Raw genomic sequence first — 11652 nt, forward strand, 5'->3', positions numbered from 1 at the left:
AGAAAATACACAATGATTTTTTCCCCTGCACTAATATATAATGTGCTAATATTTACACACAGTCGCTTTAGTGGCAGCAATATCGTGGTGTCAAATAAAACTTTGACAAGCGAACCTCCTGCTGAGTCGCCTCTCTTAGCTGGTGGATCAGTCTGCATATTATCCAGTACCTCCAGCCATTTGTTCATATCACAGAAAATGAATGGAATTAGTTGAAGACGGCCATGTGCAATGCTGGATATCTTTGGAAGAGACTGAGTTCGATCATCACATCGACACTTCTGTCTGAACATTATTGCGAGTATTTCAGCCTCATGTTTTCGACTGTTCTGAGCAAGGGTCACTGGACCTGAAACAGCCACTCTGTTTTTTGTTCTTCGCAGATGCTGCCAGATCTGCTGGGTTTTTTCCAGCACTTTCTTTTTTATTGTTATCTTCTCTGCTGGGATCTTCCATCATTGAGGAAGGCAATATTTGTGGAGCCTCCTCCTCCTCCACTGGGTTCTTTGATTGTCCAACTCCATTCTGGACTGGATGTCACAGCATTATAGAGATTAGGTCTGATTCATTGGCTCTGGGTTCGCTGAGATCTATCCATCGTTTGCTGCTTGTTCTATTTGCGGAGGAAGTGATCTTCACCTCATTTATAGATGGGTTTGCTGCTGTTATTAGCAGGCTCTCCTGTATTGTTCATTGAACAAGTGTTTAGCTATGACTTGATTGTCATAATAAAGTGTGGGATATGCAGAGTAATCCTGTTCAAAATCGTGCTGGAGTAAATTTCTGCTGTTGTTGGTGACCATATCACGTCTCAAAGCCCAGCATTGAGCTGCCACATTTATTTGAAATCTAACCCATTCAGCACAGTAGTAGTGTCATACATATGTTGGAGGGCATTCCCAATGTAAAAATAAAACGTCATCTCTTGAAATAGTGTGTGTAGTAGTCACTGTTACTGATACAGTCATGGATCCATGCATCTGCATCCAGCAGATTGGTGAAGATGAGCTTCAGTACGTTTCTCCCTCTTAGTCAGCCCTTCCCCACCAGTTGCTGTCTCAGCCCAGCAGCTATGTGCTTTCAAACCAAGTCATCTCCATCAGAAATGCTGCTGCCAATCCTCTCTTGGTGGTGGTTTTGAATTGGGCCAGTCAGGATACATTGCCTATTTTCCCCACTCTCTCTCAGTGCTTCCTCCAAGTGCTATTCAATGCGGAGGAACACCGATCCACCAGTTCAGGGAGATGATTCAGCCGGACATTTCTGTGTTAAAGTCTGATCTGACATCATGAGGCTTCGTTATGCCACATTGTCGCTTGACTGTAAGATGGCTGTCCCAATTTTGTCACTAGTCCCCAGACGCTAGCAAGGATGACTTTGCAGTGTCAGTGGGGCTTCCACGTATTTTCGTGGCTGTCAACTGAAGGGGCCGAAGGAGCTGACTGTGTTGTATAACGCTGATTCTATATCTCTTGAGATTGGATCCTCCAAGGTCTCACTCCCACTACCTTGTCTATGGCACAGATTTCTACAATTTGGTATCCATTAAGCCACTGTGCAAATCTGTGTTTTTAAACTGCTCAGCTGTCCCTCTCATTTTTCTTGTTATTGCCTCCATAAGCTGCATCCATCTCCATCTACATCCCTCCCTATCTCTCTTGCCTCCTCCAGTTGCTTCACCCCACATATCTCGATAAGCTCCTTCAACTCCCTTCGACCTACCGATCTCTCTCACCTCATCCAGGCTGACTCACTCTACTTAGCTCTTTTACGTCCCAGCCAGATATACCTTTCTTATCTCTCTAACCTTCTCCAGCTCCTTTACCCTCCATAGTTCTCTGACTTCCACCAGTCCCACTCACTCTTCCTGTGTCTCCAATCCCCTCCAGCCTCTACAACCCTCTCTATCTCTCGAACCTCCTTCAGCCCCTTCACTCCTCCCTTTCTATCTAACCTCCTCAAGCTCGTATAACTCTTCTTTTCTCTGCCTCCGCGAAAACCCTCTCTCCCATCCTGTGAACGAATGAAAAAAACAAACTCTGTATCCTGGTCTAGCATGCACAGGCCTCACTCTCTCTATCATGTCTCTGGACCCACATTCAGATTTCTGTCGCTTTTTCCACCCCACAAAATCTCTAACCTCCTCCAGATTTCACTCTTTCCTATTTCTGTATTCTCATCCATCAGCTACACTGCTCCCAAATTCTGTCTTTTCCTCCTTCCCTATCACATTCACCTCTCAGTAACCTCCAGCAGCATCTACTTCAATTCATATCTCCTCCAGCTCCTTCAGCTCTCCCTATTCTACAATTTTCTGTGCATTTACACTCCTCTACATTTATATAGCCAGCCACAGCTCCAAAAACCTCCATTTCTCTGTCACCTTCTCCAGTATATCTATCTGCTCTCTATCACTGTAACATTTTCCGACACCTACACTCCTCGAAATCTTTGTAACCTGCTCAAGTGTATGCATACGTCCCTTTTTCCTGTAACTTGCCCCAGCCCCGAAAACTACACCAGAGTCTGAAATCCTCTCTGTCTATCGAATCTCCTCCACCACATTCACTCCTACCATTCCATCTAATCTCCTCCAGCTCATACAACACTCTTTTTCTTTGTCACCTCCAGCTACTACGCCTCTCCCCCATCATGTGAACGAATGTGAAGACAAGATCTCTCTGAAGAAAAACTGTTCTAGCATGCACATGCCTCGCTATCTCTGTAATGTCTTGAGCCATGCATTCCTGTTTGTGTAGGTTCTTCCAGCCAATAAAACCGCTAACCTCCTCCAGAATTTACTGACCCCAATCTCTGTCACCTCATCCGTCAGCTCTCAAATTCTGTCATTGCCTTCTTCCCTTGTCCCATCCTCCTGTCAGTAACAGCCTCCAGCATCTACTCCACTTCATATCTCCCCCAGCCCCTTCAACTCTCCCTATTTCTAAAATTTTCTCCAGCACCTACACTCCTGTTCATTTCTTAAGCCTCCCACAGCGCTGATAACCTCCATATCTCTGTCACCTTCTCCAGCATCTACATGCGATCCCTACCCCGTAACATTTTCCAGCACCTATACTACTCCATGTCTTTGTGACCTGCTTCAGTATGCCCACATGTCCCTTGTCCCTGTAACCTCCCACAGCCCCTAAAACTTTCTTGCAGCGGGTGACACGGTGGATCAGTGGTCAGCACCAAATCCTCACAGCGACAGGGATCTGAGTTCAATTCGAGCCTCAGATGACTGTCTGTGTGGAGTTTGCACATTCTCCCTGTGTTTGTCTGGGATTCCTTTGGGTGCACTGGTTTCCTTCCACAGTCCAAAGCTGCACAGTTTCGGTGGACTTGCCATGCGAATTTGCCCGTAGTGTCCAGTGATATGTAGGTTAGGTGGACTGGCTATGGATATTACATCGATGGTGTGGATACTATACTATTATCCCTGGAATGTCTTCCAGATTTCACTTCGGCCCACCTTGTTAACCTCCTTAAGATCACATAGTCTAACTTATTTTTGTAACCTGCTCCATTCCCTGCATCCACCTCATCTCTAACCTTCAACAGCTTTTCCAGTCCTCCCTATTTCTGCAATTTAGTACATCTCCTCCACCTCGCCCTATATCTCTAACATGCTCCAGCATGTACACCATCCCCTGCCCATGTACCCTCCTCCAGCACCTACATCCTTCCCTCACTCTGTAACCTGCTCTAGGGTGGACAATCCTGCCAATGTTACAATCTTCCTCCAGCATCTGCAATCGTCCCGAGCTAAGAAAACTCTACCAGGTGTGACAGCCTTCCCTAACTGTGTAACGTCCTGTAGTCCAGCCCCACTTCCCTATTTCTGTAATTCCTCCAGACCCTAGAACCCCCTTAACACTGTAACCAGCATCACCTGTTGCAGCCCTATCTTTCACTGTAACTAACTCCAGAAAATATACCTATCATTATCTTGGTCACCACCTCCAAGCTCTTCATTCCTCCCATCTCTATAATTTCCACCAGCTGTTCAAAACCTCCTAATCACTGTCACCCCTGCAGCATGTATACTCCTCCTTGTTTTTGTGCCCTTCTGCAGCTTGACACTCTTCGCTATCTCTGTAACCTCGCCCAGCCCTGCACTTTCCCTATTTTTGTAACCCCCAGCAGCAGATATATTGCTCCATGTCTCTGGAGCCTCCTCCAGTCCCAACAACAGTTCTTCATACTGTAACCCCTACCAGCTATCCCTGCCCTCCCTATCGCTGTATCTTCCTGCAGTATGTACATAGTCATATATCTCCCTAACCACCTTCAGCCCCTCCATTCCTCCTCATCCCTGTAAGAAGAAGGCATCTCTCCCATTCTGTGTAACCTCCACCAGGCATGCACTCCTACCTCTGAAACATCCTGTAACCGCTCAACCCCTCTTTATCTCTGCAAATTGCTCTCCAACCATGAGAGACTTCCCCATTGCAGTGATCTCCGCCAGCAACTGTAGCTGTTCCAATCTCTTGAAATCCGTCCAGCCCCAATCCTCTTCCTTAGTGTTGTAACCTCCTCCAGCTCTTTAACCCAATCTCCCTCTCACTGTGAACTCCTTCAATGCCAACACCCTTCCTTATCTCTGTAACCTGATCCAGCAGCGGTTACAGAGATATCACATTGTCTGGTAAATTCTGGCCATTGAATTTTGGTCATGTTTGGACATATTTGTACATTTCCCAACCGGGCTGTTGGCAACAATGAGTTTGTCGATCCTCACTTTTGTCTTGTACTTCTACCATTTGTCATCGTTTTGCTTCTAGTTTCAACTTTATCTTTTTGAATGCAAGCATTTTTTTCCCTTCTTCTCTCTCTTTTTCCATTTCTCTCTCTTTCCTTCCTCCATCTTCTCTCCCTCTTTCTCTTTCCCACTCCTCTCCCCCTCTTTGTCTTTCCCTCTCTTCTCTCTCTCGTTGTTTTTGTTCTGCTTGTAAATATAATTCAAACAGTTTCAATGCCAATTTACTGTCCAACTACAGCTGTCTTATTTGCAATTTCTTTTTTCTAACTCCCCTGCAATTTCCAATTTCTCTGGTTTACCCAAATGCTTGACTAACTCCTCTACAATTTCAGCTTTCCTCTTGCCCCTGAGAACCCAAATCAACTGTTTGATGATTGTCAACGTGCATCCTTCCTCTATTTATGTAAACATTTGTTTTGGAAAATTTGGGAAGCATCTTCAAATCCCAGAATCGCTTTACAAATGTTAAGAGCCATTTCCCTCACTTTCAACTTAACCAATGACAAGTAAACAAAATTAAACAGATTTGTCTCACCTGATCTAGGATACTCATCACCAACCCTATTTAAGTTTGTCAAAATCCATTCAGATCCAGTCATATCCCACACACAAACAAAACAAATCTTAACTTGAGCCCCCAAAATTACAGAGAAGGGGAGATTAATTGAAAGAAAATCCCTGATATTCACTTTATAAGTAACAAGTAACAAGTTATTTATTTAGCTATAACCATGAACCCATTAACACAACTCCTAACAAGAAAAAAAAACTTTCCTTTTCAACAAATTCTTCCCGACTTGAACGAAACTGTACTGTTGCACTGTTCCAATAAACAATTCCCAATTATATAAACCCAAGTAACAAGAAAATAATTTAAAATGTAGTCTCTGGAAGTCTACAAGCCTTTCTTTTTCTATCCTCAAGTCATAAACACGTTTCTTCTACTGATCCAGCTCTCAGGAATGTTATCTCTTTGAAGTCTTCTGTGAGTATTCTTAGCTGGAAGTGCCATGGTACTTCTTATCTAGTGATGCTGCTTTCTCCGAGTGCTTAGCAATTTCTTGTGAGAGCCAAAGGCTTATTTCTCAATGGTGTTTCATTCTTGTCCCGATTTATTTTTAAAAAGGGCTCTTCTTATATACCTTAAACGCTATTTCAAATTTCTTAAAATAGTATTGGTCTCAGGTTGTCAAAACTATCAGTATTAAAGTATTCTGGCTTTCATTCACTAAGTCCTTGTTTCAACCAATTGGCTGATTCTAGATCATTGCCAAAACATCAAAACAAGCCCAAGGCTTACAATAACACAGCCAAATGGTGCATATTTCAATTTCAGAATTGGCTGCACATCTTCACCTACACACAGACACTTTTTTTTCTGTACAATTCTCCAAACTTAGATGAGCACTTTACCCATTAAATGAACTGGACTCTTCACCATTACCACTTTTTATGAACAATTTTCAGCTTCCTGCCTACCACTTCACAACTCCTCTTAACAACTTCATAACACCTCCCCCATAAGAAAGAAATACCATAAGAAAACTAAGCCTTCATTGAAAAACAAAATTCTGAATGCCATTATCATGAGATACAAAGGTCAGTAATTGAATGTTACAACTTTCGTACTAATTCTCTTAATATATAGAGCCATACCCGTTCCATCTTATCTACAGATTTTTTAAAAAAAACTCACAGTGATGCATCTGCAATAACACTACTATGACCCACAGCATGTACAATCTACAAATTACAAGCCTGCAATATCAAACCCCAATGAAATAGTCTTGTGTTTTTGTAATTCAGTCTATTCCAAAAGATGAGACAGTTGGATCTGTACACAGAACCATCTCTGATGCATTATGTGTAACATAAACATTGAAGCGTTGTTCGGCCAGTACCAAACTCAATAACTCTTTTTCAATGGTGCAATATTTTATCTGGTGGATGTTGAGTTTCCTTGAAAAAATATCCAACGGGCCTTTCAATTTCGCCATCATCCTCCTGCATCAAAACAGCTCCAACCACTACACTGCTGGTGTTGTTAGTGACGTTAAAATGTTTTCAGAAATTAGCCGTTCCTAAAACTTGTGCGGTGGTTAATACAGCTTTTAACTTCTCAAATGCCTCCTGGCATTGTTCTGTCCACCGAAATTTCATGTTCTTCTTTAGCAAATCCATCAGCAGCACCACAGTGCTACTTATGTTTTATACGAACTTCCAGTAGAAACCGGTCAGGATCAAAAATGGAAGTACCTCTTCCTTCGAGGATGATCTTGGAAATTCCTCAAAGTCATTCATTTTCGCATTCATCAGACTCATCTTCAATGCCCGATATTATATCCCAAGGCCCTCACTTCACCCTTCATGAATACAGAATTGCTCAATTTACAACCAATTTTTCCTCCCACAGTCTTTCAAAGAGCTTGGCCAAAAGTACCATGTGATATTTCAATGAATGACGAAAGATCACAAAGTCACGTGTTTGGACAGAACGACTCATCAAACCTGCCACAACACTGATCATAAGTCTTTGAAATGTGCCTGGCGCGTTCTTCATACTAAGAGGCATTCCATTTAATTGGGATTGCACACACATAGACTTCTCCTGTTGTCTCTGACAAATGTAATTGTCAGTAACCACAAACCGAGTCCAACTTGGTGAGGTAAGTGATTGACCATTTTTTCCCACACAATCCTCCAGGCTTAGCATTGGGTATGAATCCAATTTAGTTATGGCATTGACCTTCAAATAAACCACGCAGAAGCATTGAGTACCATATAGTTTGGCAACCAACAGGATCAGTGAACTCTTTTCACTTTGACTTGTCTCACTGAGGTATTTTTGCAACATCACCACCAGTTCTTTCTGTACCTGTGTGCCTTCAAGAGGATTAAACCTGACGGAGGTTTTTGTTTTGAAACAGCGTCACCCACATCATCGTCATGCGGGATAGAATTAGCCCTCCCCATTCTCTTCCTGTATATGTTCTCTCTTGCTGCACCGAGCCTTTCAATTCATTTCCCTGTTCCTAAGACAGATAGCTCACTGTCTTACCCCATTTTCTGAGGAGTTCCTTACCATTTAATTGAAGGCACATCAAAATCAGATAATTTGTATTTTGATTTGCCATGTTTTGAGTGTCAGTGACAAAAGTATCTTTTCCTCAGTTTCCATTCAAAAGGCGCTGATTTTATTCCTGCCTGTGGCTTTCCTGCCATTTGACATGTATGACAGGAATGAAAAAATTCAACTAAATCTTTGTATAATTCAGGCCAATAGAATTGCTTTAGTATTTTAACCTCACACTCCCTAATTCCCAAATGTCTTTCTATCAGTAATTCGTGTGCTAGATGCTATACTTCCTGTCTGTATGCTACCAGTAACAACATTTGGTGCACTTCAGCCCATTTCTCTTCTGCATGACCTGTTGTGGACTCGATTTTTGCCTTCAGATTCTAACATTAAGTTAATTAGATTCCTCACAGTGTGAAAACAGGTCCTTCGGCTCAACAAGTCCACACTGCCCCTTGAAGCATCCCACCCAGACTGATACCCCTTTTATCCCACACACCCCTGAACACTATGGGCAATTTAGCATGGCCAATCCAGCTAGCCTGCACATCTTTGGACTGTGGGAGGAAACTGGAGCACCCAGAGGAAACCCACGCAGACATGGGGAGAATGTGTAAACTCCACACAGAGAGTCGCCCGAGGCTGGAATTGAACCCCGGTCCCTAGTACTGTGAGGCTGCAGTGCTAACCACTGAGCCATCGTGCCACCCTAATAACCATATGGAGAAAACATTTTTAGTCCTTTTCTGAGTAGATGTTATAACATAGATATTTTATTGTCTCATCTTTTTGTTGTAACTCCAGTAATCATCAGAACTAAGCACCTCTGGCCGATCCTCTACCCGTTCAGATTTTTCCTTTAGTCTTTCATCAAACAGTTCAGTGAACTGGACCTTCGTCTTCCTCTTCAGTTTTTTTTAAAATCTTCGTGCTGTAACTTATGACTGTGGGATCTTGTTTCCACACGTTCCAGAAAATTTCCATGGTATTTCTTTTTTTACTTTCACTGGTCCCCGGTTTTCCTTTGGCTTCTCCACTACAAGAGGTGTGACTCCTGCCTTTGACCCTGCCAGGTCGTTTCCAATAACCACTCTTTCAATTGCTCCGGCTGTCACTTCTCCAGTCTTTACAAAAGTTTCCACCCTGAACTTACTCAGGGGAATGATAAATATGTCTCCATCTATTCCACAAAATACTACTGTCTCAGATAACATTTCAGAAGGAGTGAAAATACTTTTATCTCTTAGAATTAGAATATGATCAGCTCTATATTCGTCAATATTTTACTTCTTTACTCCCTCCCCCTTTTCTTCCTGAGCAAACGTTTTAGAGGTCAGGCACCATCTTACTGAGTCTGTGACTCGGCTGCACACTCTCCCGCAGCTCCTTGGGAATTTTTTTGGGATTTTCTTCACGATCTCAACTAAAGGCACTTGTTTAGTCGCATTGACCACATCCTTTTTCCCAGTGCTTTTCTTCAGCTACCAGCACTGTGGCTCTGTGTGTCCCACCTTATGACAGTGAAATCATCTTTTCCTGGTGTCGTATTAAAACCAATGGGACCGTAATTTTATGCATCTCTCTCCATTACAGTGTAAACTCCTGATGCCTCTTGCCGTCATTTCACCTGCATGAATTTATTTTTATCACCTGAGGTAAACTGGTCACAGTGTGAGAGATAATGGGAACTGCAGATGCTGGAGATTCCAAGATAACAAAATGTGAGGCTGGATGAACACAGCAGGCCAAGCAGCATCTCAGGAGCACAAAAGCTGACGTTTCGGGCCTAGACCCTTCATCAGAGAGGGGGATGGGGGGAGGGAACTGGAATAAATAGGGAGAGAGGGGGAGGCGGACCGAAGATGGAGAGTAAAGAAGATAGGTGGAGAGGATGTAGTTGGGGAGGTAGGGAGGGGATAGGTCAGTCCAGGGAAGACGGACAGGTCAAGGAGGTGGGATGAGGTTAGTAGGTAGCTGGGGGTGCGGCTTGGGGTGGGAGGAAGGGATGGGTGAGAGGAAGAACCGGTTAGGGAAGCAGAGACAGGTTGGACTGGTTTTGGGATGCAGTGGGTGGGGGGAGGAGCTGGGCTGGTTGTGTGGTGCAGTGGGGGGAGGGGATGAACTGGGCTGGTTTAGGGATGCAGTAGGGGAAGGGGAGATTTTGAAACTGGTGAAGTCCACATTGATACCAGTTTCAAAATCTCCCCTTCCCCTACTGCATCCCTAAACCAGCCCAGTTCATCCCCTCCCCCCACTGCACCACACAACCAGCCCAGCTCCTCCCCCCCACCCACTGCATCCCAAAACCAGCCCAACCTGTCTCTGCATCCCTAACCGGTTCTTCCTCTCACCCATCCCTTCCTCCCACCCCAAGCCGCACCCCCAGCTACCTACTAACCTCATCCCACCTCCTTGACCTGCCCGTCTTCCCTGGACTGACCTATCCCCTCCCTACCTCCCCACCTACACCCTCTCCACCTATCTTCTTTACTCTCCATCTTCGGTCTGCCTCCCCCTCTCTCCCTATTTATTCCAGTTCCCTCCCCCCATCCCCCTCTCTGATGAAGGGTCTCGGCCCGAAACGTCAGCTTTTGTGCTCCTGAGATGCTACTTGGCCTGCTGTGTTCATCCAGCCTCACATTTGGTCACAGTGTGATCCACTTTGTTTTTTTTTCATTGAAACATCTCCCCTTTTTTCCCCACTTTACATCTTCATGGAATGAATTGCTGTCGGAAGCAAAATATTGATTTATGCACGAATATGTATTCATCCACCACCTCAGCAGCTCTTCTTGGTGTTTGAACTTTCGGTTCCTCAAGATGAGTTCTTTTCACTTCTGGAAATGAGTTTTTAAACGTCTCCAACATTTTAATCTCTCTAAGGCCCTCATAAGTCTATTCTGTCTTCAATATTCTCGCCCATCTATCAACGTTATTTTGTTTAAATCTTTCAACCTCGACATAGAACTGACTAGGTTCCTTCCTTATATTTCTCAACTGTTGTCGATGTGCTTCTGGTCCCAATTTTTAGGCACTCGCAATAACCTGTTTAACATCTCCATAATCTCTTGACACCGCATCTGACAGTGCTGCAAACACCTCTCTCGCTCTGCCTACCAATGTGGTCGAAAGTAACATTAGCCACAGACCCCCTGGCCAGTTCCTGAAATGAAATGTTAAAAAGGCTTCTTTATCCTTTTCATCAAATTTTGGTAATGTTTGGATATATTTGTATATATGTTTATTAGGCTGTTGGTGATTAAGACTTTGTTCATTCTCACCTCTAGCTCGTACTTTTCTTATTGCAATTTGAAATTCTTTTGTTTCAAGTTCCAACTTCATCTGTTCTAACTCAAACAGCCTTTGCCTTTTCTTTTATCTTCCAACGTGGATCCTCTTTTCCTTTCTTTCTCTTCCACTTTCAACCATAATTCAAACTCTCCCTCTTCCTGTTCATTCTCTAATGCAGGTTCTGTTATCACCAATTTGTTTTCATCTTTCCACTGCACTTGCCTGTTTCTCTGATACACCTAATTGCTTGACCAACTCTATTACAATTTCAGCCTTCCTTTTAGTCAATTCCATTGAATCCAATTTTAGCCTGCACGCTAATTCTATAAATATATCCTTCCTCTGTCTTTCTAAACTTTATTGGCAATTTGGGAAGCATCTCCAAATCCAAGAAACTCTTTAGTAATGTTAACAGCCATTGCCCTCAAATTGAATTTCACCCACGACAAGATAACAAATTAAACAGATTTTTCTCACCGAAGTTCTATTTAGTGATCTAGCACACAAATCTCGCACTCTG

Source organism: Stegostoma tigrinum, unplaced genomic scaffold, assembly GCF_030684315.1.
Source record: "Stegostoma tigrinum isolate sSteTig4 unplaced genomic scaffold, sSteTig4.hap1 scaffold_110, whole genome shotgun sequence".
Lineage (NCBI taxonomy): Eukaryota > Metazoa > Chordata > Chondrichthyes > Orectolobiformes > Stegostomatidae > Stegostoma > Stegostoma tigrinum.